Genomic DNA, 23,170 nt, shown 5'->3' with positions numbered 1-23,170 from the left:
GTAAAAAGCTGCAGATAGATCCAGGAGCACCAGCATTGCTGATGCCCCTGAATCTAGTGCCCATCTAACCGATTCCGCCACCTCTATGAGGGCGGTCTCGGTGATGAAACCAGGCCGAAAGCCTGACTGTTTCATGCAAGATCGCATTGCTTTCAATAAAGCAATTCAATTGACGTTGTACTAGCTTCTCTAGCATTTTCCCCGGCGCGGGTAAGAGCGAAATTGGCCTGAAGTTGCTAAGATCATCTGTGGCTCCATTTGGTTTCTTTTTCAATGGAAGCAGTGTAGCATGCTTCCAACAATCGGGGAAAATTCCGGTCTCCAGAGAGGTGTTCCAGATATGAATGAGTGTCTATCACAAAAGGTGAGATCATTTTCCACATTTTTGGGGGGCATGGATCATCCGGCACCCCTGATTTACATTTATCAATCTCAGCCAGCGCCTCCTGCTGCGCGATTGGTCGAAAATCTGGGTTGTTGCCGGTATTGGGAACTGTATTATAATCGATCCATGAGTCAGGATTATTGTCCTCTGGTGCATCTCCATCTCCATCCCCATCCTCCTGGTGATCAGGTGTTTGTGGTTGTGGTGAATTTGTGGGTGTAATAAGTAAATTTGGATCTATTGGTGAAGGTGAAAGGGGATGTGGAAAAGTATTTGTACCCATATTCGTGCTTTTAAGAGGAATATGGTAAGAGTCCTTGAGTCTGGCTTGCGTTTTGCTGGTAGCTTTGCATAAAGATGCCCAGTCTTAGGGTTAATGAAAGTTCTTTTTGCTTTGGGTCCGTGTTGGAAGGCGGTTCATCCAATGGAGGCTCTTTGGATGGAGGAGGAGCTGTCTTGTCTTTAAGTGCAGGAATTTTCTGTGCCGAGGTTTTCTGTGCCAATAATTTCGGAGCAGAGGATTTCGGATCTGAAGATGTCGGTGCCAAGGATTTTGGTTCAGTGCCTGAAAGTGGTTGACTCCGTCCCGAGCCAGAAGGCTTTCACATATGTTTTGGTACCGGGGCATTCAAAACTTTTTCTAGGTGCTGACCTTGGACCGAAGGCAGAGGAGGGCCGGAAGCCTTTTTTTTTTAATGTACGACATTTGGGGCAGGGGAGTATCTTTACTCACGGTACGCTGACCCTGCGTGATGTCCTCTTCGATGTTGGATTCTTCCTCAGACACGGAGATGTTGTAAGTAAGTGGCTCTATATATACTGGATCAAAGTAAGGTACAGTGTGTATAGAGTCCCCAGTCTCCAGAGGTATGGCAGAGGTTAAATTTAGATATACCTTACTCTCTAGAGTGGTAGATGGGTCGAGCAGTAAGGCAGTATCAGAGGACAGTGTAAAGCATTTGTTGTACACATTCAGTCAGCAAATGGTCTCTCACACTCAAGAACTGAACTCTAGGCCAATTGGTTTATATCAAAAGATATAGTCGTTTTATTTTAGAACCAACAAGGTATCAAAATATACTTTTCTCAATATGAGTGACTCTAGGTAATTACTTTGCAAATAGGCAATAGACTTTGTAAGTACAATAGCTACAGTTGTTGCAATAGGCAACACAATTTCAAAGCTCAAAAGGTTTTTCTAGGTAAATGCAATGGATTACTTTATGGATTACTTTTCGAACCACAGGAATGGATCCTGGATTCAGTCCCGGGACATAAGCTGTAAACAGTTAAGTAAAATCGTTTTGGTTACAGTTGTGATTTTTAAAGAATATAATTTAATTTTCAAAGTTGACACTTAGAAACTTTTCAGTGAAAACCAAGCAAGCTTATCCTATAGGAGGAAATACAAGTTACTGGTAAGTACACTTATAATTACTTTTACGGTTCAGTGCTGGGCTAAAAGGTGCAGCACTGGCTTCTCTCCTGATCACAGGTGAGTAATTCGAAATTCGTTATTCGGTCGATTTTTTATGAATATTTTAAAGTTTAAAAACTACATACTTAAAAGAATTTCCAAGTGAAACCAGTCAATGTTAACCTATGGAAGTAAAATGAGTTATCGGCTTTTAGGAAAGTACTCGACTGGTTGAGTTGAGGTTCGGGGCATAGACTCAGGGGTCTCCCAGGGTCGGAAAGGTACAGTTGTTACACCCTCAGCGGCACAGGGGCAGCCAGGTGCAGAGAGAGTAGGCTCAATGCAATCCTATGGAGGGTAGGGGCCTTCGGTTGGTGGCTGCAAGCAAGCAGGCCACGCGGCTGTGGGAGCTGAGCTCCTGGTCACTTACTCAGGGCAAGTGTGGAAGTAGAGTAATAGTTGCACTTCCAGCGGCTGGGTGCAGGGTGCTTTTGAGCCGTTGGCCGCTCAATGTTATCCAATGGGAAAGTTAAAAAGTGAACAAAGGCTGCAGGCTCGGGGACGGAGATTCTTCAGGTGCGACCACCACTTCGAGAGGTAAGTTGGGATCTTGGAGAAGAGGTAGGTACTCCAAAGGAAGGAGGGGTCCCTGGTTCTGAGGCTGCAGGCGTCGTCTGGGTCATCGAGGAGTGTTTTTGGGCACTGGACTCCGGGTCACAATCGCCGGTGGGACGTCCTCATGGTCCTGGGTCACTCAGGCACAGGCCGGGCTTGGCGGGTGCATAGTGTGCAGGATTCGCGGTTCCTGGCTGGCACCAGGGGTATTGCTGTTTGAGCAGAACCACTGCTCGTGGGAGTCCCAGTCTTTTTTTAGAGGTTCAAGGCAGGCAGGTCCTCCGGGGTTTTCGAGGATGATGTCCGCAGGAGACACTGGAGTTTCGCAGGAGCAGGTTCAAGGATCAACAGGCCTGTAGGGTTCTGGGGCCAAGTCAGTTGGTGTCGTCCTCTTGTTAGCAACTGCACGACAGGTCTTCTTGTTCTTCTTGTTGTAATCGAGATCTGAGGAAAGAAGGTTTAGGGTGTCCCTAAATGTTATGTTATGTTATAATTGATTTATAAAACGCTCGTGCACCAGGTTGGTTTCTTGGCGCTACTGGGAAGGATGCCAATGATGTGCTTTAGTTGGAGTTACTCATAAGCCTGTCGGAAGAGCCATGTCTTTTGAAGTCTACGGAATGTCATGAGATCAGTACAAGACCTAATCTCTAGCGGCATGGAGTTCCAGTATCTTGGGGCCAATGTCGCAAATCTCAATCCTCCAAACCGTTTTTGTTTAAAGGGAGGCATCATCAGGAGATGGAGGTGAGCGGATCTTAAGTTACGGCTTGGGTTGTGTCTTTTGATCAGGCTGTTGATGAATTTCAGGCTTTTGACATTAAGTGATTTGATAATGATGCACCCCAATTTGAAGGCACATCTCTGAGATATGGGGAGCCAGTGGAGTTTTTCCAGGAGAGGAGTGATATGTTGACATTTGTTTGCTTGCAGGACCAGTCTGGCTGCCTGGTTCTGTACCAGTTGCAGGCGATGAGTGAGGTAAGCTGGGATGCCAAAATATAGGGAGTTAGCGTAATCAATGTGAGAGATTACCATAGTGATGACTGACAGAATTTTAGCTTCGTGAGTGAGGTACCTACTGATTTTTTTTTTCCTTAGTTGAAAACAAAACAGGATGAAATGACAGACCCGATATGGGATGTCATGGTTAGGTTACAGTTGACCAGCACTCCCAGGGTTTTGGCGTGATTGGACGGAGTCGGGGTGTCCTAATTCCTTGGGCCAGAACAGAGGGCTCCAGGGGTTACGTGACCCACCCGTCAGAATTATTTCTGTTTTGTCCGGGTTTAATTTTAGTTGATTACTATTCATCCAGTCCAGGATGAATAGCATGGTCGATTGAAATTCATGAATGGAAGTCGGGGAGCCGCTGATCTGGAATGTCAGCTGATAATCGTCTGCGTAGTTGAAGGTTTGAATGTTCCTTTCTTTCAATGCGTCGACTAGGGGAAGAAGGTAGAGATTGAATAAGTGAGGTGAATGCAATGAGCCCCGCGGGACTCCGCAGGTGGTCTTAATCATGGGGGCCCAGCTGAACTGATTGGGATCTGGTTGCAAGGAATGATGTTATCCATTCTAAGGCGGAGCCTTCAAGCCCCGCATCCCTGACACGGTCGATCAGAATGTTATGATCGACCGTGTCAAAGGCGGCTGAGAGATCCAGGAGCACCAGGGCCTGGGGGGAGACCATTGTCTGCCTTATCCCTCAAATAAATACTAAATTTAGGGGCATTACAGGTAGGGTAAGGGCAGGGACCAATACACCCCATAGCCTGTTCCTCTCCTGTGGGAGGGGGGCAGGAGCCTAGCTGTGATTGGGCAGGGCTCCCCATCTTCAAGATGGCCGGAGCCTGGAGTCGTGCTACACCTCACCTCTCCCACCTGAGGGGTGGGGTTGGCAGAGGCTGGCACACACCCTTTTCTCACTTGGAGTTTCCTGCCGTTCTTCCTGCCAGAGTTCGGGTCAGAACCGGTGGGGGCCAGTTGCGGAGTACAGCAAGTGGCCTGGAAAAGCTCACAAAGGCGGTATGCCTTTGAAGCTTCCCCTGCCCATCCTGGGGTAGGAGGCTTGGCACCTCGTCCCAGGATGTGCATTGTTTCAGGCCCCCGAGAGCGGCAGGCTCTCAACCCAGGAGTCCAGAAACATGTCTGGTGGTGGCAGCCTCGGTAGCCACGCAGTCCGGAGACACTGGGAGTTGGTTAGGTTTCAGGGGGCATCTCTAAGATGCCCTCTATAGTGCATTTTACATTAAATCCCACACTGGCATCATTGCGGGTTTAATGTGCTGAAAAGTTTGATATCAAACTTCCCAGTCTTCAGTGATGCCATCATGGTGCTGTGGAGTTCGTAATGACAACCTCCCAGCACCATATACTCTTAATGGCAGCACTGCACTTACAGTGCCCAGGAATGGCCCTGGGTACTGTAGGGACACAGGGCTCACGCACCTGTGCCCACACCACTGGCATAGGGCACCCCAGCAATAGGGTGACTGACAGATGCCAGGGCAGTGAGATTGTGGGCATGGCACACAGGGATGTGCGCCATGTCGACTCTTTGTTTGATTCTGTACTTAGACACTCAGCCTGCAAAGGCAGTGTGTGGGTGTCAGGGTACAGGGCCCCTAAGGGTGGCACAATAAGTGCTGCAGCCCTTAGGGGTCTTCTCTGGTCACCATTCCCTGGGTACCATTTACTAGGGGCTGACAGGTGGCCAGAGATGCCAACTGGGTTTTAGTTTCAACACAGTTTTAGGGAAGGAACATAGGCCCTGGGCACCTGATTGGTAGGAGCCCAGAGCACACTCAGTCAAAGCACATCAGCAATTCAGCAAAAAGTGGGGGGCAAACCATGCAAGAAAGATGGCACTTTCTCACAGATGTGTAGTTCTTTATCCTCTGCTCCCTTCGCTTCGAAGATTTCCTGGTCAGAGTCTTCTCCAAAAAGCTCTGTAGCGGAGCCGCTGTATTGTTGATACATTTCGGGAAGTCGAGCCCGATGGTCACGGAACGTGTTCTTGGATCAAAACGATCACAGGATTCGCAGTTCTCTTTGAAGTCTTCTGTGACAAACACAAGTTGCACACTTCATGCAAGTTGGCGCAGGGGTACTTAGCGTGACACCTGGGACAGAATTGGAATGGAGTCCGTTCTATCTACTGCTAGCTGGCCCAAAGCGGTTAGGCCCAACAGCCTTCCACTAAGTTTTCGAATGAAGATTTTGGAATCGATACAATATGCGGAGATGGGAAAACGCGATCGAGAAACCATACCGTCGAGGGTAGTGGATTGCGCAACGAGGGGAACCAAAGGATGGTGTCGAACCAGAGCACAGCAATACACGTCCGAACCCGGTGGCGGAAAAAACAATCGAACAATGGAGTCGATGCCCATGCGCACTATCACTGAAAGGAGGAGTCACCATGCCTTGTGACTGGAAAAGACTTATTCGAACAAAACAGCTTGCAAATATCCGGACCCAACACTAGATGGCAGGAGTATGTAAAGCATGTGTGATCTACAGCTCACATGCCTAGACCATTATATTACAACCTTCTCATCTCTCACCATCCTGGCAAAATCTCAGCTGCCCTAAAAGATGAATTTGAATTTTGTAGCATTTATAGAGTGCATTAGCCCAAACAAGGCATCAAAGAGCTATGCAGGAACGAGAACTGTGAAGATGGCAGCCAAGAACAACATAATCCAACCCCCTCCACCACAACCCCAAAAGAAGGATTAATCCCCAAAATGCCCAGGTTTAACTTGCTGGCAGAACAACAGGTGCAAGCTAAGGCTCCCGATATGTGCCGAAAGGGAGTTTCGAAGCCTGGCAGCTGCCATAGTAAAGGCCCGCTCCCCTGAACTACTTGTGAAATTTGCCTAAAACATATTCTACTTAAACTAGGTTTAGCGCGATAAAGGGAGCGCCACACAAAGCTTAAGTCTCATAGCTCATGAAATGGATGCCAACTTAACAGACAAAACCGGGCCCTATAGACCATGAGGCATCCCTCTCCGATACTCCAGCGCTCTTCAAATCAACAGAGCCTGCCAGACTAGTTGACCTAAATGCAGTGTCAGACACTATGTGGGTCCTGCTCCATGATGATTTTACACGTGAGGCATGGCCAGAGGTAGTAATGTTTAACCAGTGCCTGGACGGCTGAACTGATGGAGAGCGAAAGGATGTTCTTTCTCTTTATACTGTACATTTGGGCTCCTATCTTAACTGTTAGATGTTGTTGTCAGGCATGGCTATCCTTCCATGGGCGACTAGGGTTCTTGACTGTGTGGTTTCTCCCTTAACTTAGTTGTAAGATGTTCTTTAAAGGGGTGACAAGTTCTTTATAGGGGTGACGACTTGGGAGGTTTCCAACAGGTTGGTGCCTGTCATTAGAGACTCCTCTAGATTCCTTTGAGAGAAGCTGCCTGCGATTGCCCAGCCGTTGGTGACCTTTCATCAGGGACTGTACTCTGCGCTCTCGACTCTATACCTCCCTGCTTTACTGAGAACTGGACCTGCCACTATTGGCAGAGGAAGTGGGGCAGGTAATATTAGACCTCTAAGTCGGTAAGACGTCTGGTCCCAATGGGTTCCCCATCGAGTTTTTTTTTTTAAACACTACCTTTTTTTGCCTCTATAACTAGGTGCTCAAACGTGGTTCCTTTCCTCCAGACTTCGATATTGCCACGATTGTTGTCAAAATTTTCGCGAAAGCCTTGGCAACCAGGCTAAGTAGGACTCTCACCTATTTAACTCCAGACCAATGAGACTTCATGCCAGGTAGGAGCACCCACCACTGTATTCGGAGGGTGCAACTGACCATCTCTAAGGAACTTCAACCGGATAGTGATCTGGCCCTTCATGTCGATTTCCAAAAGGCATTTGACACTGTCTCCTGGTCATTTCTTGTGGCCGTGCTCAACTAGACGGGCTTCTGACCCTCCTTTTGCAGACTGGTGGAACTGTTATACAATACCCACACTGTCCAGGTTTGGGTGAATGGGGCTCTCCTCACCTTTTCCGATCTTCAGAGGAATAAGACAGGGTTGTCCCCGAGCCCCGCTGCTCTTCACTCTTGCCATAGAACCTTTAGCACGCTTTATGAGAGGCAATACTCTAATTTGGGGCTGGCGGTGTTGGGGGGGGTATTAAGGATCAAATTGCCTTCTACGCGTACGATGTCCTACTTTTCCTTGATGAGCCACGGATGTCGGGCCCTTGATACCTTTAGTTCCTCCAACTCTACGCTGAGGCATCCAGCATGTTTGTTAACACCAGCAAATCAGTTCCAGTGGTGGTGGCTGGTGATGTTGCATGGCAACACTGGTGCCCCGATATCGCAACCAGACGTAATTCCTTTATGTACTTGGGGATCCCTATCTTCTGCCTTCAAGACCTGGCCGGGTCACTCAACTTTCGCCCCCTTGCGTTGGCAACAGATCGTGACTTGCACAAATAGTGCAGTCTGCCATTTAACCTGATGGGGCCCATTGCAGTATTTACTAATGATGTGTCTCCCCGGTATAGGTCTTGATGAATTACCCCAATCCTAGTTCGGGGATGTGGTTTTGTTCCTTAATTTCAATACTGGCGTCCTTTGTCTGGGCAGGTGGGCAACATTGCGTGGCATTTGCCTCGGTTCGCAAGTCCCCGTTTGAGGAGGCACTGGGATTCCAGATATACATGGTCATCATCTTGCAGTGCACCGGTTTACAGGGAAATAATGGGGGGCACACAATGATCCTCTGTAGCAACTTGAATAGCACCTCTTGGGATTTAATAAGCTTCTCGGCATGCTCTAGGGTAGCCCTGGCTTTCCACGATACCCTCCTGTATCAGAGTGATGCTGCTCTGCGCCTCATTCGTTGGACATGATATGGCGGTCCATGATGTCTTTTCAAGCACGGGCTACAGGGCCAATATGGCCTATCTCACACACAATTCTTATCTCTTAAAATGTGCCATGCTCTATTGGTTCACCTCCCAGCGAATGCTAAGATCCCTGAATACAGCCCTCTTAAGGCTAAACGTATAATGGAGCAAGGTTGCTCCCTAATGGTTACTGCTCCAGTCCTTCTCCTCTCCCTCCGTCGTAGGGCGAGTTGGAAGATGATTGCCAGGAAGAATGCCTGACCTCGAGGAAACAATCTATTTCCTTGCACCTACGGATGGTCGAGGTTAAATATCATCATGCCATATATCTGTCCCCCAAACGATTGGAGTGGCTGAGCTGTGCGGACCAGGCAGCAGGTTCATGCTGCTCCACCCCTGCTGCTGACTCCTATCACATGGTCTGGTCTTGTCACCTTTCTAGAGTGGGGTGGCCATGAGATCTCAGAAGTGCAGGGCTGCCAGGTTGATTTGAGACCCCACTTGCTCCATCTAGGATGCCTGGGAGATCAGGTGACCTCTGGGGCGCGGGTAATCCATTTGACGTGCGTGAGCAGGTGTGTGTGTGTGTTGCAAGATGATGAGGCAGACACCACTCTATGGGCGTCACACCATCTGCGAGAGCGAGTTAGTCACCGCCCCCTCCTTTACTGGGCCCAGGAGAAGCACAGAGAGGGATGATCGCTTTTTGGTGAAGTGGGCGCTCCTCGGTCACCCAAGTTCCTGCTGCCTCAAGTGTTTCTAAGAATTGCATCTTGTTTTGTAGGATCACTTGAAGGCGAGAAGAAGAGTCGGTACTGGAGGTTGAGGGCCCGCAATATCTGTGTAACAGAGTGGTATGACCTCCTCTGCTTGTGGATCTGCCAAGTAAAGTCCAGGAAAATCATCACTGTGGCCACGACAGGACAGAGCAGGCTGGGCGCGGGCTTCCTGCAGAATGGCACCTCTGTCCTTGAAGATGAGTATTTTAGCTATGATAGGCCTGTGCGAGGCCCCAGGCGGCGGTCTGGGTGCAAGTGCCCGATGAACGCATTCCACAATAAACCATGCCGAGAGTGCCCCAGCGGCATCCACAATTTGATCCAATCTTTGACGAAGGAGACTAGCTGCACCGCGGTTTTCAGCGTCTTCTGCACGCCTATGGAGTTAGTATGTGCTAACGGTTTTGTGACCTGCTCTTTCAGATGAAGGACTTCATCTTCTACTGTGGAAAGATTGGACTCTGCTTCGGTCATGCGGGCAGTGGCATTGCAGAGATCCTGCCGTAGGAGGGCCACATCCACATCCACACGCACCTCCTTCTTTTTGGTTCTACTGAGTCTTGCGACAATTTTGTGGCGTGGAGGATCGTGGCGATGTCACCCTCTGGGTGGGGGGGGTCTTATTCGGCGTGTTGTCACAGATGCCCGTCCCGCTTGTGGTGTTCTGCTCCATGCGGGTTTGAGATGGGGTGGTTTCGCTTGGTCATTCTTCATATTGGGAAAGTTTTTACGGAGATGTCGCACCCGATCGCTGTCAGATGGTCCGGGTGCTCAGGGCTTCTGCAATGTTCCAGTTGGTACGCCCATTGTGCATATATCTGCTCACGCTCTTCCACTTTGTGCACCCCTGGAGCCGCAGCGCCACTAACCTCACACGTTTGGCAGGATCTATGCTGCCACCGGAGCAGGGGAGGCGATACAGGCACGCAGTGTCCGCAGGCCCATCATCCTATGACCAGGGTAGCCGATCCATCATCAGGTCGCACACAGCCAGGGCACCTCCAGGGCGGCACCACCGGGTCCTGTCACAGTTTCTCACGTGATGCAGCCCACCCGAGAGGCCCCGGGGATGGTCATGCCTCCTCTTCAAATCCCGCTGGGCCGCGGGCCAACATTACAGCACAGCACTCGGGTGGTGCCAGCAGCCCTCCAACACCAGCCCGGCTACCCCGCCGCGACTGCCTCCTCCTCTGGGGCACCAGCCAGCGAATGCACGGGGCTGCCTCCCCTCTCTTAGCCAGTCCAGGGAAGATCTCCGGAGAGCACTCCCACTCGCACAGAGACCACGGCCTCAACAGCTCCGGAGCCTGATGTTCAGGGGGGAGGTTGCCAGAACTCCGGCTCGCTTCATCATCTTTCAGCTGTCCCCGGTCTATAGTACTCACAGGCCACTGCTACTCCGTTGCCATTTGTTCCCTTGCCACCCAGGTCCACTGCAGCGAGTATCCCTGCTCAGAATGGGCTGGTTTTAGGAGGTAGTTTTTGGTAGGCAGGTTCTCGGTCAGCTCAGGAACTGCTTGTGACACTTTTGCTCCTGGAGGGGAATTAAGATGCAAGCAGATGACGGAGGGGTTCGGAGCACTCTTAAGAGTGCGGCCACCATCTTGACACCTGAAGCCACACCCTCATATGATGTTTTAATGGCTCTGTAGCAAAGTAGCCCTTTTTGACATGCTAGCCCCAATTTTTGCCTGGTACATGATGTGATGTCGACTGAAAGTGCACTGGGTTCCTGCTAACCAGGCACCAAGTGCCAGAGCTCTTTCCAAAACAGCACAATTGGTCCCCCAATTGGCTAAACCTTTAGCACCCTTTGTAAGTCCCTAGAAAATGGAATCCTTGTACCTTTGGCCTGATGTACTAAAGAGGGTCTCCAAGGGCTGCAGCATGAAATGTGGCACCCTAAGTAACCCTAATATTATATGTGAGGACATTTCTGCAGGAGTAGATATGCTACTGTGCTGATCAGTTATATTACTGATAGTGCAAGAGACCTGGGAAGCCATTATAAACCACGTACTGGACACTGGTGAAAAGGAGTTCCCCCAGCTACAGGAGGGCTTCACTGAAAATAAATATGTTGGTACCAAACTTCTCATATTATCCACACTGAAGCCAGTGTTGCATTTATCAATACATGCAACTCAGAGACAACCTTGGAGGTACCCCATGAAAACCTACCAGCCTCTGGGGTGCTTGCCTACTCTATTGTGCCAGCCTGACACCCGATACACAGTTCGGATCTCCTAGGGTGAGAGCCTTTGCACTAAGGAGGCCCGGAACAAAAGTCTGTCAAGGAAGAGGGAGTAATATCTCTTCTTACAGGATGACCTGCTGATTAGCCTCCTTTGGCTGGCGAGCTTTAAAGAAGTTGTCGCCTTTCAAATGCAAATCTAGCTCCCCTCACAAGAGAGTAAGTCACCCCCCTGCCCAGAGCCACCTTGCCACCTGGACAGGCAGAAATATTACCTTGTCAGGTACACATGCCGCCTCCAGGCTAGTACCACCTCCTAAGGTGGGCTAACTGATACAGGCATAATTTTTCAGAAGGTAGTCATCTTGGTGATGGCAAAACTAGGAACTCTAGGGCAGGTTTATGCCCACTTCTGACAGGATGTGGTCATATAGGGGGCGTAGTGACCCTAAGGGTCAGTAGCCCATTGGCTACTACCCTACACTCCCCTAACTTCAGTATTTAGGGGAGCTCCTGGCACCAGAGAAGCAGATCCTGATGACCTGAGAAAAGGATAGACAAAGAGCCTCGAAAGCAGAGAAGACTGAAGAGATCAACTGACTTAGCTCCAGCCCTGCTGACCTGTCGGCTGTTCTCAGTCTACTCTGCGCCAAAGACGTCTTGTCCTGCAGCCGTCGTGCCTCCAAAACCCTGGAAGGACTGCCTGCTTTTAATAAAGACCAAGACCTTCCGTGAGCAGCAGACCTGCTCAACAGCAACTCCAAAGAGGAGACTCCGAGGCCTCCAGATCTGCAAAATCATGACACCTGAAGCAACCACTGCACCTTTCGCCTCTGGCCCAATACAAAGTAGGCCAACGTTGCAAACAAGGTGCCCCAGTCTTCCAGAGCCAAAGTCCATCTTGGGTTCAACTCTCCTGGACTCCCAAACGTCACCTGCGACCTCAGCATGTCAACCTCCTTTGAACGCGACTACTCTGGTAAGACACCTCTGTACCCAACGCCCCTGGTCCCTGGAGAAGAGGACCAAAGGTGTTCCGTCATATCCGAGCACTGCAAAACCTGAGCCCACTTGTTAGTTCAGCCAGACCTGCTTCCTAGCCAGAACCTACATTCATTTTTCACAGTAACTGATCTCCATTAAAACATATTGGGCATCCAGCGCTGTTTTGCACCCAGCCGCCCTCGTGCTGCTAGTGGTGTACCACTTGTTTTGGACCTTGCCCACCACTCACCTTAACTGCTGGAGATTGGTCTTGTAAGTCGAATTACTGTACCTGTATTCTGAACTTGCCAATCCTTCCATAGGATATCATTGAATAACTCTGAAACTGTATTGTGTCCACTTTCTTAAAGTGAAAATAATTCATATTCTAAAAAGTACTTGAATGTTTTCTCGGATGCCTAAACATAAATAAAGAATGGGGGCTTTGAACTAAGAGCTTGAAGCTCACTTACCCTCCTTGCCGAGGTAATTGCAACAAGGAAGACCGTCTTAAAAGACAAAAGTCTCATGGGACACTTGTGCAAGGGTTCAAAGGGAGAACCCATCAAGTAGGTTAAGACAAGATTTAAGTCCCATTGAGGCACAATAAAGGGAGTAGGAGGGAATTTATTAGTGAGACCCTTAACACCTTCAATGCTAAAGGTATTTTTCTCCTGTGCTGATAGTTTTATAATCCCATTGTTCATGACAAGGTCAGCTCGTCATTAGCACAGCTCCAGTGTGTCTCATGACGAGCTGAGCTCGTCATGAGCATGGAAGGGGTTAAGAAATCTTAGAACCACAGGAGACTTGAACAATGACGGCTGATCCTCCACACCAAGAGACAAATTTAGACCATCTGTACGAATAGATTGATTTAGTGGAGTCACGCCTGGCCGAAAGAATGACATCCACCACATCGTGTGGGAGACAAAAAAAAATTCAGGTTGCCCCCTTCACTCTCCGGGTGTAAGGTCTGGAGGTGGGGGTGTAGAACCTGCCCCTCCATCTGAGGGAGGAGATCTGCCCTGAAAGGGAGATGGAGCGGCAGGCACGAGAAGAGGTGGAGAAGATCTGTGTACCACACCCTTCTTGGCCAATCCGGGGCGATCAATATAACTTGGGCCCGGTCTTGGCGAATCTTCCTCAGAACCCAAGGAATCAAGGGTATGGGAAGGGGGGGGGGGGGGACGCGTAAAGGAGCCGTGAGTCCCAACTCAACTGAAACACGTCCCCCAAGACTCCCCGCATCGGATACTGGAGGCCGCAGAATGACAGGCAGTGAGCATTCTCGCGAGTGGCGAACAGGTCCACCTGAGAAGTCCCCCACGTCCGAAAGACGTGACGAACTACCTCTGGATGAAGCCTCCACTCGTGGTCGGCCGAGAACTGCCGACAGACTGTCTGCACGCACGTTCAGAACCCCGGCCAGATGATTTGCCATCAGACAAATCTGATAGTCCTGAACCCAGGACCAGAGGCGCAGAGCCTCTCTGCAGAGACACTGCGACCCTACTTGTTGGCATACCACATCGCGGTGGTGTTGTCCGTCAGGACTTGAACCGACCCACCGCGAAGGGAAGGGAGGAAGGCCTTGAGTGCCAAACGTATCGCCCGCAATTCCAGAAGGTTGATGTGAAGCAACCTTTCCTCTGGAGACCAAAGACCCTTGACCTCCAGATCCCCCAGATGAGCACCCCACCCTAGAGTGGATGCATCGGTTAACACTGTGGACACCGATGGAGGTAGTTGAAAAGGCTTTCCTTGAGACAGGTTGCCTTCCACTCCCCACCAAGTCAGATCCGCTGCAGCTTCTCTGGTGATCCTCACAAACTCCCTGAAATCTCCGTTGTGCTGATACCACTGCCTGCGGAGGCACCACTGGAGCGCCCTCATGTGCCAGCGTGCATGGTTGACCAACAGAATGCAGGAAGCCATCAGGCCGAGCAGGCGAAGGACCTTCAGAACTGGAACGACCGCTCCATTGTGAAATAAAGGAATCGACTCCTGTATGTCATGAATCCTTTGAGGTGGAGGGAATGCACTACACACAGTTGTGTCCAGTACCGCACCTATGAACAGGTTGCGCTGGGAGGGCACCAGGTGAGTCTTGGGTACATTTATCGAAAAAACCCAACCTGTGTAACAACTGAGTTGTTTCTTGCAAATGATGGAGCACTATCTCTGGGGATTCGGCTTTGATCAGCCAATCGTCCAGATACGGGAATACCAGTATCCCCGATCTTCTGAGATGCGCCGTCACCACAGCCATCCCTTTGGTGAAAACTTGAGGCGCAGTAGTAAGACCAAACGGTAGGACCACAAACTGGTAGTGCTGTGAACCCACCGTAAAACGGAGATACTTCCTGTGAGACTGCAGGATAGGGATGTGAAAATATGCATCCTGCAAGTCTATTGACACCCTCCACTCTTCTTCCATCAGCGCCTGAAGAACCTGTGCAAGGGTGAGCATCTTGAACTTCTCCTGTTTCAGGTAAAGGTTCAAGATCCTGAGATCCAGGATTGGACGAAGCCTGCCATCCTACTTGGGTATCAGGAAATACCGGGAGAAGCATCCCTGACCCCTTTCCTGCTCTGGAACCAACTCTATCGCACCCTTTCTCAACAGTGTCTGGACTTCCTCCTGCAGGAGTAACAGGTGTTCCTCCGTGCAAAAACCTTGGCAAGGAGGGTAATTTGGAGGAAATTCCCGAAAGGGAAGAACATACCCATTTTCTACGAGATTGAGAACCCAAAGATCTGATGTAACCGATTCCCAATCCCGTAGAAAATAGGCAAGCCGACCCCCTACAGTACCCGAATGATCCAGAATGGCGGATCTAGGGCTGCTTTTCTGTGGCTGGGGGGTTGGAAGAGGTGGAGGAGGCCTGATGTCCTCGAGGACGAGCTCTCTGCTTACCCATGTAAGACCTGTACAAGGGGTTCTGTTGCTGTTGCTGTTGCTGACCTTGCCGGTAGGGGCGAAAGGAAGAACGTCCAAAAACTCTATACCTTTTGGTAGATGAACCCCTGGTCTGCAGCCCCAAAGATTTGGCAGTAGCCCTACTGTCCTTAAATCTCTCTAAGGCTGCGTCAGCTTTTTTTCCAAAAAGTCCAACACCATCAAAAGGCAGATCCAACAATGCGGCCTGAACGTCCGCCGAAAAATCCGATGACTTCAGCCAGGCAGATCTCCTAGAGGCACCAGCGGTTCACATGATGCGAGCAACCGAATCGGCAGTGTCCAGCCAACTCTGGATCACCTGGCGTGCAGCCGCCTGTGCGTCAGACAACACTTACTCAAAATCCTTTCTGTTGTCATCAGGAATTTAATGGGCCACAGACGCAGCGAATCCATAAGTGCATGAATGTATCTCCCCATAAGGCAAGTGGCATTAGTTGACTTTAAAGCCATACTTGCTGAAGAAAAGGACTTCTTAGCAGTCTGGTCCTGTTTCTTGGCATCCTTATCCCCAGGCACTTGAGGAAATGCGCCCACAGTCATTTTAGAACAAGCTGCCTGAATAACAAGACTTTCTGGCGAAGGATGAGACGTTAAAAATTCAGGGTCCGTAGGTGCAACCCAATACCTCCTTGCAACACTTTTAGACACTGCAGGACCTGCTAGAGGCTCGCCCCAAACCTCCAAAATAGGCTCAGTTAAAGCCTCATTAAAAGGGAGCAACGGCTCAATCACAGAACTTGGGGAATGGAGAACCTCAGTCAGAAGATTCAATTTAAATTCGACCGTAGGCAAGGTTAAATTAAAAAGTTCTGCAGCCTTCCTCATGACCATGTGGTATGGCTTTACATCCTTTGAAGGAGCATCAGATACAGATGGCAGCTCCCATTCCGGAGAAAGCTCCAGACCACTAGCCTCCGCTAGATCTTCAAAACAATCATCTTGAAGCTCACCTTCCTCCATCTCAGCCTCAGCCTCCCTATACCTTTGTTCTTCCAAGAGGCGCTGAGCATCCCTCCTAGATCTCTCCTTCAATAGCCGCGCTGTTGGATCTGTGAACGACTCCGACGGAGCCGGGATCGACTCCGAAGGCCCAGGGCGCTGTTCACGAGGTCGACTCGGAGCATGCGACGTCGGTATCGGCGTTGACTACCTCGGCGGAGCCCAGTACTGCCAAGGCGGCGTCGGAGCCGGCATGAAAGGCATAAAGGGAGCTGGAGCATAGGAGTGGGGAACTCCTAAATTAAAAGCCAGAGGACCCATAGGACCCGAAGGTGCACCAGAGGGGTACCATTGTCTGGAAAAGACACCATACATAGCATTCAAAAATGCCGAAGGGTCTTGACCTGAGGCCGGGAAAGGAGTGTGAGAACCCTCAGACTGACCCTTTAAAGGCTCGGATTCGCCTCTTCTTCCACAGGTACTGAACCCTCATCCAAAGGGACCTCTTCATCTTCTCGAGCCGGGGATGGCGCCAGAGATGGATTCGGAACCGGAGTCGTTGAACAAGCTCGCGATTCCAAAGGCGAAGCCTCACCTTCTGGATCCAAAACTTCTGGCGATGAGGACACAAAATCCTTCCTATGCCGCCTCTTAGGCGACTTCGGTCTCGAGTCCGAATCCTTACCGAAGTGATTTCGAGACCCATGTCTTCGTTTCTTATGTTTTTTCTTCGACTTCGAAGCATGATCTGATGAAGACCTCAAAGGCGACGCCGTACGGGATCTTTAACGCGACCTTGACCTCTTCGAACGAGATCTTCTTTTCCTTACTTCCTCTCAACTTCGCCATCAGAAGCTTGGTCTCCCTCTCACTAAGCGCCTTCAGGTTCATTTTCCTACACGAAGAGCAGCCGTCGACATCATGGTCCGAACTCAGGCACCAGATACAATCCTCGTGCGGGTCCGTGATCGACATCATTTTGCCGCACTCTCCACAAGGCTTGAAATCGGTCTTCTTAGTCGACATCGCTGGAGATACAAAGAAGCAAGAAAATCGAGAAAATAGCAACAAAGTAACCAAACAGCTACGACGCCACAGCATCACTCAGCACCACTGAAGGCCACATCATCACTCAGCACCACTGAAGGCCACAGTGTCACGCCTGCCAGCCCTTCCGAGGAAATGTAGACCAAGCAGACAACGCAAGACCAATCCAAGATGGCCGCGTGATACTGCGCATGTGCAAGAGGATCGGGCAGGATACTAAAGCCTGATCTCCCCGCTGCTCTGAGCTTCGTGCTCTAGTTTTCACGCCGCTAGTTGCGGCGCGTCACTTCCGCATCGCCCGCCTCGCTCACATTGTTTCCTGTTGTGGGTCCTGCCTAAACGGACCCTTCTCGTTCCCAGATGACCGAGTTGTCCTTCGCATAAAAGAACCTTTGCCTATTTCTTTTACTGAAGTGCTGCTGTGCTTCCCTGAACCTCGAAGTTAAGAGGTTAAGCTTCGGAATACCGCTTTGCATAAATTGCAGTCTATTACCGATCCTCCCCTTTTTGTTTTGCTTCCAAGCATTGTCCCCGGTGCCGGCTGTCTCCTCTCAGAGTTCTTGAGGGCCCCCCTTACCTACACTCTTGCGGATCCGCCACTTGGCCAGACTACGGTTCCGTCGAGCGGCCGGCCTTGCAAGGTGTGGGTGGTTGGTGCTTACTATTGGATTCTGGGAGTTGTGGTCCGCCTGGTGGTACACTCCTTTTTTTTTATGTTTGATTCCTGTACCCTTATCTATTCTGCTGCTCTACTTGGAGGTTGGCATTCGTCACAGTGCTGGGGAGAAGACGACCTGGTAACGCACTTGTAGCGCACCTTTAAACATTTCTTCTGTGAGGGTTCTGTTGCTTCTTATGCATACGCTCATTGCTCTTCTAGACACATTATTGCTGTGATCCTAAATAGCTCCACTGTTCACCACGCTGCTAACCCGTTGTTTTCAAGGGGTAAGATAGCTCAGCACTATGTATCATTACTCATTTGCGTGTGGCATATCCCATGGTTACATGCTTTCATTTATGACAGGCATCTCGTGGTACTTAGTCACTGTGAACGTTTAGGAATACAGATAACCCAGATAACCCCTTTGTTCTCACCAGGAAATAGGCAATATATGTGCAGTGTACTGTAGGTATTGTTTGTGGCTTGTTGTTGTACTAATTAATCATTCCTTTTAGCACCAGCTTCATCCAGAGAGAAAGACGTTCAAGAGGTCCAGTGTCTCTTCCCCTTCTTACCTTGTTTTGTTCCCTCCTTTCCCACCCGATCAACATTGTGTTCTAGTGTTTGATAGCCCCAATTGGTGTAGGGGGGACGGGTTGGGCTAGACTTCGGTTCCTGGCACTCCTGCGGAAACGGCCTTGGCTCCTTACACACAGCATCACTCGGCACCACTGAAGGCCACAGCATCACTCGGCACCACTGAAGGCTACAGCATCACTCTGCACCACTGAAGGCCACATCATGTGGCGTTGAGGGATGCTGTGGCGTTGAGGGGTGCCGTTGCAACAGAGGGGTGCCGTGGCGCTGGGGGGTGCCGTGGCGCTGAGTGGTGCCGTGGCGTTGAGTGGTGCCGTGGCGTTGAGTGGTGCCGTGGCGTTGAGTGGTGCCGTGGCGTTGAGTGGTGCCGTGGCGTTGAGTGGTGCCGTGGCGTTGAGTGGTGCCGTGGCGTTGAGTGGTGCCGTGGCGTTGAGTGGTGCTGTGGCGTTGAGTGGTGCTGTGGCGTTGAGTGGTGCTGTGGCGTTGAGTGGTGCTGTGGCGTTGAGTGGTGCTGTGGCGTTGAGTGGTGCTGAGTGGAATGGCATGGTATTGTTTGTTAGTATAATCCAGTTTAGAGATAGACATCATTAAGTGGTCGCTAGGGTGTAGCATCTGTTGCCCCTGGCTTGCCTTTTTGTAACACTGAAACAGCCCTTACTAGCTCTGTCCTACTCTCAGAGGTCACGGAATCAGAAGCAGGAACATAAAGTACACCTGTCTCCCTCACATTAGCCTTTAATTTGCTCCTCAGCAAACTGGAACCTGTTGAGTGGCTAAATTAAGGAGAAGGGGTAGGACAATGATGGCGGTCAAAGGGTGCATGATGTCACATCCACTGTCCATGACATGTTGCTGAATTGAGGCTCTTAAGCAGGAGGAGACAGTCCTAAAAATGGAGTGCAGTGTACTCTTCTGATCACATCTGACAGGAGACAAAGTGTTAGTCTTTGAGTCACATAGGGGACATGTGCTTTGCTCGGGAGCCACCCTCTAAGTACTGTGCAAAAGGTGGGTTCACATATTTATTGCGCCCACCGTATCTATGTGTTCAAGAGCAGAGGCCGGTGGTAGGCAGCCACCCTACCTCCAAGAGTGACTCCTCTGTGGATCCACTGTACACTTTAGCCTTTAATATGGCCTGGGGGTCTGCCCACAGGGTGGGCAATAGGAGCACAACCCTCAGTTAACCAAGGATGCGAAGCATTAGCAGCTGATCAGACTCCAACTCACCCCATTTGACACTAACGCCCAAATAACTGACTGTTCCCTTTGTGAAGGGCCTCTCATGAGACCCGCTGGGGTGGTCTTGTGTTGTGATGTATTCCTATAGGTACTGTATCGATTCCCCTATTCCTGACCCTGGTCTGGTTAATAATTAACTAGCAGCCATCTAACGGTGCAGAAACCGTTATCTGATTAAGCCACACCACGGCACAGAAGCGCGTTATCTGATTAGGTCATAACGCATGCCATCTAATTAGACAAGCGATATTCCTCCAGCCCCTGATAAGGCATACGGAGTTCTCAAAACAAATCAAACCTACAGCGACCTGGGAAATTCCCATAACCATTGTTTTGATTTCACCGAGAACTTCAGCAAAAGAATGTGCGAACGAGCCCGTTCATATGACATCCTTATTGACGTATATATGTCCATCCTTACGTCAATCTCGGCACCTTTCAGGTATAAATATTACCGACATTGCCTTAAGCAAACACATGCGGTGGTGACGAGATCGGAGCAGCGAGACGTGCTGAGGAGCCCAGCAGAGAGCGAAGCCCACAGGCGCTGCCCCGCCTTCCTGACGCGCTGAGAACGAGACGCTGCCATTCTCCTGCTGAGAAATCCAGCTCCGGCGCTTCCAAGCAGCCCTCGCAGGCAGCTGGAATATCAAGACCTGGGATAAGAGATACCAGCCCTCCATCATTCTAGATCTCAGGTACAGAACTGAATAACCCCTAGCAGAGAATTCTCGAATCAGTCCCTTGGCAAACAAACTTAACTTAAACTGCTACTTATCTACTCCCGCCCACGTATTAGGCTTAGGTCAGGTACACTGGGGTAGGTGTGGTTAGAAGCACCAGTTGAGTACGATTAGTCAAATGTATATATGTATGTATATATTTTATCCATTTTAAAGTATCATATGGCTCAGAAACCATATCAATGCTTTTACAGTATTATTTTATAATTCTGTCTTTACTGTATGCACTTTACTTAACTACAAGTATTGCAATAATAGCGATTCATTTCTCTTGTATGAGAAAAGAGACTGATCAATAAATAACATCTTTTATTGAACACGCCCGTCTCTTCCTTTTCTCTACAATCTGGTGAAACTAAGAATGCACTGAACTGACTGAGTAAAATAAGTTGTCTTTTGTTTTCACACGACTCTAGAGATACACTCTTGATTAGGGGAGAGCAAAGTTGTCATGTTCTATGGTTGTCAGAAACTAAATCCCTTCTTGTCTATCCAGGGAGGTTAAAATCCTCCCTGCCTATTCGAGAAAGTTTCTAGTGAACTCTGAGCTAGCTGGCACAAACACAAAACTTTAAGTCTAATATCGTCGGTAGAAGACCTAGTTAACCTCTGCCCTAGGTCTATACTATTGAAGATATTATTCCAATGCGCAGAGCCTATTGGGATAATAGGAACTACACTACAGTGTGTCTGTGGATTGCATATGTTGCATTGAATCCTATTTGCATCAGTGTAAACGTAATTTAATTTTCAAGAATTGAGCTCATTTCATTATTCGGAGGACAGCTCAAAATGTATATGCTTTAACTCTGATTGTTTGCCGTGCATTAAATGAAAGCAAATGCTGTCTTGCTGAAGCCAGCACTGTGCGGTTATTGTATGCCGCTCTGGAGAGCTACCAAGTGTGTCAAAAGGCAGGGTTGCATCACATCTGTTGCAATGAATGTATTCCATGTCACGCCCCGCCTTACAGTAAGTATGTCTCAAAGAGAAAAGAATGGCATTGTGTACATAAAGTACAAGCTCACCGCTTAAATATTATAATTGTTGCCAGTGATATCTAGATGTGCCGACGACCTTGGCCGCCCCCTCCCTCCTTGTTTTCTTGCTATCAGGTTGCTTCGGTTGGGCCATGCGGCGTGGGCACGAAGACTGTGGAAATCCGAGGCCCTTACAGTGAAAACACGCTGCGCGCTCTGGCGGCGCTGCCGCGCGCTCACACACTGCATGTGCTTCCAAGGACAACGAGCACATTCAAATGGAAAGCGAAGCCAGCCAGACCCAAAGCATGAGGATCACGTGAGCTGTGACGTCTTAAGCTCGAGCTCTGGATGAGGGCAAGGTTGTTGCCAGGGATGGGTGGGCTCGGTGCACGCCTAGGATGTACGGATCCGTTAACGGTGGATCCAGGCCAAACCCAGTAGATCCCAACGGGAAGTAGGCACACGTGTTTTCATTCATTACTCTTTTCAGGTTGTCCCCATTTGTTTAGATACCCTTCTGCATCAGTGTTTTATCTTGCTATGACTGACAGAGGTATTACTTTCATATGAATCAAATCTACGTAAGTTGATCAGCTTTTCTCTGACTCACTAGTGCATAGGCAGGGAACTCTCCAGTGGTGGTGCAGAGTAAAAAAAAAACACCACGCTCCGATAGCGGCACAACAGAGTAAGCATATATATACAAAAATAACCTTCAGTACGGTACAGAGAAATAACAGTCACATGATTTACCTCATCTGACGAGAACAAGGAAGACAAGCTGAGGATCGCCGGGCGCGAAACTGAAAGCGCGGTGGGAGCGCTCGAGACGACGTCGCCGTGAGCGTGCACATCGGCTGTCCCGGCGCAAGCTGAGGATCGCCGGCGAAGACACGCCGAGCTCTGAGTCTGAATTGGAGCCTGCTGCCGAGACTGACCCGCTGCGGAGGGAGAGGGACACGCGGAAAGAGTCCGGTGAGTGGGGGGGGGGGGGAGAGGAAGGGGATGTGTGTGTGTGTGTGTGTGTCTGTGTGTGTGTGTGTGTGTCTGTGTCTGTGCGTGTGTGTGTGTGTGTGTACACAGCATGCCGGAATCGGAGTGCATGTTCGAGCGCGTGTTTGCGCGCGCGTGACCTGATCCGATTCCGGCATGCTGCGCGTGCCCATCTCTTGACTCCCTCTTGGCTCCTTGTGAGCAGAGCCGACAGCAATAAGTCTCGCGCTGCGACAGGGCTTTCGCCCTGTATCGCAGGTGCGAGACCTAAAAAGGGGGAAGGAGCTGGAATGGACATCATGGTTGACCCTGCCAGCCCCCTGCCCTCACCCCCTATATGTGACTTGGGTGTTTGGGTCCTACTGACCAGACCATTGAATGATAAAATAAATGCACAGATGTCCGAGTTATGTTACATGGCCAAGGTTAATTATCACAGTATAATCTCAATACGTAACATACTCAAGTCTTACTCTCAAACATTCACCATTACACCTTTTGTTATAAGAAATAAATAGAAAAAAACTTGCAGCCCAACTGCTCAATGGGAAAAATAAGTACATCATCTGAATATGTACGATTTACACTGTAAATACATATATGCTGAACAGACCGTCTGGCTTAAAGCACTGTTTGATATGCAAAGATAACACAATGAAAAAGATTAATACTTTGCTGTGTGTTCATTTGATGCATAAACAACATGTGCCCTGCTATATTAGTGAATGTCAGTTATAGTATCA

The 23,170-nt window shown here is 49.6% G+C and overlaps 1 protein-coding gene across 2 annotated transcripts in view; it reads right to left on the bottom strand.

Annotated features, from left to right (window-relative positions):
* The window catches only part of KIAA0232 (KIAA0232 ortholog), a 397,277-nt gene that overhangs the window by 112,546 nt on the left and 261,561 nt on the right, over positions 1 to 23,170 (bottom strand). The gene's annotated exons all lie outside the window — the stretch shown is intronic.

The sequence above is a fragment of the Lissotriton helveticus genome, chromosome 2_2, assembly GCF_964261635.1.
Source record: "Lissotriton helveticus chromosome 2_2, aLisHel1.1, whole genome shotgun sequence".
Taxonomy (NCBI): domain Eukaryota; kingdom Metazoa; phylum Chordata; class Amphibia; order Caudata; family Salamandridae; genus Lissotriton; species Lissotriton helveticus.
This window is presented reverse-complemented; position numbering and strand designations above follow the sequence as displayed.